Consider the following 3,868-nt stretch of genomic DNA (forward strand, 5'->3'; position numbering starts at 1 on the left):
GCCTTCTTCCTTTGGGCAATGGCTTCCATCTGACGCCTTCTGGGGGCCACTCTAGAGAGACGAGATCCTCACCTGGGCCAGCCCCCTCTCCAGGCCCTAGTGCAGGGGCGGCAGTGTGCAGAAGGGCTCTGTGGGGCGCCGGTCAGAGTCTGAGATCCACTGGCCTAGGGCAATGCTGAGATGTTAATGGAAATTCTTCGACCACTTCCAGAAGCACTGTCCTAACTCCCCTTTGATTCTGGACAACGGACTGGAAACTCAGTGACCTTCATTCTCCATCCCTCCTCTGCCCCCACTCCGCTCTCTGAGGCATAGATGGGAAATGGAGTGTGTTTCCCTTTAAGAGGCTGGCTCTGGAGCAGTGAGGATTGTCCTACTGCTGTTTCCTTTTAGCCCATGCAAGAGCCCTAAACACATTTCACTCTAGCCCTCCAGCTTGACTCAGGCAGGGAAACCCAGGAGCCTCCTCAACTTTCCCAAGGACACTGACCGACTCCCACGTGTAAGTAGGGGATGATTGAAGACCCCAGAGCTTTTCTGCACAGGGGCTGGGGTGGGAGAGCAGGAATCCTGCTTTCTGTGCCCTTTCCAGTGGGACTGAGTGTGGATCCGCTGGTGGGACAGGGAACATTGGAAAGAGTAAGGGGCTGCCAAGGAATAGTCCCCTGGAAGTTAGTGGCAGGCTGCAGGGACCCTGTTAACTGCATGGAATCTGCCTGCTAACCCTGCCCAGAGTTAGGAGACCCCTTGGGAGTGAGGCTGGTGCTGGAGGTTCTGCTGGGACAGGACAGACAGCACAGGAGTGATCGCCTGGGGCTTAAAACCAATCTATGAGCTGTCTCGAAGGGTGACTCTCGGGGTAAGGTGAATCCCTAGATATAGGGCAAGGGGCTAGCGAATGCTTTGCTGCCCCGGTGGTGAGGCTCTGATAGTACCAGCCCTTGGCACTCTGAACGGTGTCTTTCGGGGTAACTGGATCCCAGGCACGTTACAAAACAAGTAATGGTTACAAAGGGAAAGACAAATAGCTGGGGGCGAGAGGAAGGAAGCAGGCAGAAGGGGGCGAGGGCTGGTGTGGGTCGAGATGAAACACAAGAGCCAGATAAAGGGAGCCCAAGCTTCAAATGCAGAATCCCGGGAGGCTCAGGTCGGCACGTGGGTGCGTATGTACCTGGGTGTAGCTGGCAGCAGGGGCGCGTTGTGCTGGGACGTCCCACGCTGGAAGGATGGTCCTGGTGGATCTCTGGTTGACCTGCTTTCAGAGGCGTGTAAATGATAATAGGAGCTAATGGACTATAGAGCAGTGGGGTTCTGCCTGTGGCCTGCTCCATCCTTTGAGGATCTCAGGCCAGTATCTCCCTCCATATAGAGAAACTGAGGCAGAGTGTGGGAAAGTGTCACCCAGGGAGACAGTGTCAGAGGTGCAAATAGAACCCAGGAGTCCTCACTCACTGTCCTGCACTTTAGCCACAAGCCGCCTCACTCCCAGAAATGCGGCTGGGTGTGCGGCTCCTACACTAGGACTAGACACCCCCCCGTCCCCGTACCCTGGGGCACCGGTTGAGGCCCTTGCCTGGGTTGCTGCAGCGGGGAGCAAGCTGACTGTGTGGCTCTGGCATGCATCACTCTGAAGGGAAAGGACCGCATGCCTTCGGGCTGCCCCGTCTCTGCACGTCCCCGGCTCTCACATCCCCCGGATGGATGGTGGTGATTTCAAAGGAGCTTGTAAACCCTGTCTAAACAGGGGGCACCGATGTCAAATTCCTTCCAGGGACCCATTCTAGTGGCAGACTGGAGAGCTGATGAGTACAGGGCGCCCTCTGCTGGCTCTAAGGGAGATTGCAGCCAGCCAAACATTTCTGGAAGATAGGCTCTAGTAAATTCAAACCAGGAATTATTTGGGGGAAGTGGTACTATGGCCTATGGTATGCGGGCAGGCAGACTACATGATTGCAGTGGTCCCTGCTGGTCTGAGAATCTATAAATCTCTGGGAGCTGCACCTAGTCGGTCTTGAGCTGGCTTCACTTGATTTGGTTCTCTATGGCCTATGAAGCCCTAAGAAGCGTCTACCCATAATGCTGGAGGGTCCGAGGAGCTTCCCCTAAAGAGATCTGGGATTGGCAAAACAATTGTTCTCTTCCCTAGTTCAGCTGTAATGTCTCTCACTTGCCGTACGTTAAAGAGCCACCTGCTGAACGTGACAAACCCAGTCAGCTTTGTCCTAGTGATAACACGGCTTAGTCCTAGATGTCAGAGCGGGAGAGACCCCTGCCAAGCACAGCTCCGGGGCAGGTGTGCTGCTGAGAGGGTGCTCTGCAGGGTTCTGTTCAGCGGCGTTAAAGGACCGAGAGAGCGAAGGAAGCTCCCGGGAGAACTGGGCGAGGAACGGATTTTGGGGGGGGGTCCTTGGCAATTCCAAAAACGAGAATGAAAACAATGGTTCCGGGGCAGCCGAAATGGGAGGTCCAGTTCCGACCATATCGGAAGAGCACACACCGGATTGAAACTTCCCTTAGGTAACGTTTAAAACCAAAAAAAGTAATTTTGATCTGAAAAATCCAAACGTTTCCGCTTTTTCACAACTTTCGTGTGTTTCTGACACAAATTTGCAAAATGTTTCAGTGTCGCTGAATCTGCTGATTTCGATGGAAAATAGTTATGGCCAAAGAGTTTTGCCCAGCACTAACTCCAGGTTCTTCCCTCAGATTTTCAACTAGGGGGTCGCACATACCAGGGCTCTTTGGATTCCTCCATTCCCCCCACAAGTCCCCTATTTGCCACCCTTTCATCCCCTTCTATTCCAGAGAGTCCGTGCAAACCTCCTCACCCCCTCCCTCGTGCTAGGAATGCTGTGTGACCCTTTTCACCATACCAGCATCCTCCATTCTCCACACTATGCCAGGGCTCTGTGGGCCCCCTCATTATTGTGTGTGTTACTATAGCATTAAGGATTCCCCGTCGTGGACACATTGTGCAAGGTGCTGTACAAACACAGACCAAGAAGACAGTCCCTGCCCCTTCCCTCTATGCCCCTTTCCTCCTACATGCCAGTGATTGTGTGTGCTCCCAATCCTCCCCTCATGTTCCCCTCCCCCCTACCACTGTCTCCCCTTCCACCCCCCCCACGCCATGCGCCCCGGGTGCCCTCTCCTTCCTCCCCCACCCCATGGGCTCTGTGTGCCCCCCATACTAGGGTCCCCCATTCTCCCCCACAAGCCCTGGGCTCCGTATGCAGCACTCAAAAGTTATCACATTTCGCACAGAGAAATGCCACCAAGAGTAGCGTAAGGCCTTGCAAACTCGGTCACTGACAAGAGAAGCTGCCCAGAGGGCGAGAACGTCCATGGACTCTCGGAAACACCGGTCGTCTCATCCCGCCCTCACGTGCTTTCCCTGGAAAGCTCAGCGAGTGGCGAGCAGCGGATTGTTGGCATCGAGACAGGAGAGGAAATAAGGGATTGCAATGCTGCTTTGGTGGCTATTCTCCAGACAGGTCCTAGAGTCCTCGGAAGGGCTCAGCACCTGGTGCAGAGATGCAATTGGATTCTAACTGTACCATCAGAGAGCATAAAGCTCACGTTGGCATTTAGCAAACTGGCTGTGTTTTGCTGCCGGCAGACGGGTGAGGAGTGGGGTGGGAGCCAGGGCCGGCTCCAGGCACCAGGCAACCAAATATGTGCTTGGGGCGGCACCTGGTAAGGGGCGGCCAATCTTGAGGTGGCGGGGAGCAGCGCGGCGCTCGGCGGGGGTGGGGGGGAGTTCCGGGGACGCAGCGCTCTGCGGGGGGCAGGGGCTGTTCGCGCGGCGTGGCGCTCGGCGGGGACTATTTGCGCGGCGCGGTGCTCGGCGGGGGCTATTCGGCGGCGC

The 3,868-nt window shown here is 55.7% G+C and overlaps 1 protein-coding gene across 2 annotated transcripts in view; it reads left to right on the top strand.

Annotated features, from left to right (window-relative positions):
• Positions 1-378: 378 nt before the first annotated feature.
• The window catches only part of HAPLN3 (hyaluronan and proteoglycan link protein 3), an 11,831-nt gene continuing 8,341 nt past the window's right edge, over positions 379-3,868 (top strand). The window contains exon 1 of one of the 2 annotated variants that reach the window (XM_034784682.1): positions 379-502. The gene's annotated coding sequence lies outside the window, so the exon portion shown is untranslated. The remainder of the gene's footprint in view (positions 503-3,868) is intronic. The other variant, XM_034784683.1, reaches the window with a different exon arrangement.

Source organism: Trachemys scripta, chromosome 10 (assembly GCF_013100865.1).
Source record: "Trachemys scripta elegans isolate TJP31775 chromosome 10, CAS_Tse_1.0, whole genome shotgun sequence".
Lineage (NCBI taxonomy): Eukaryota > Metazoa > Chordata > Testudines > Emydidae > Trachemys > Trachemys scripta.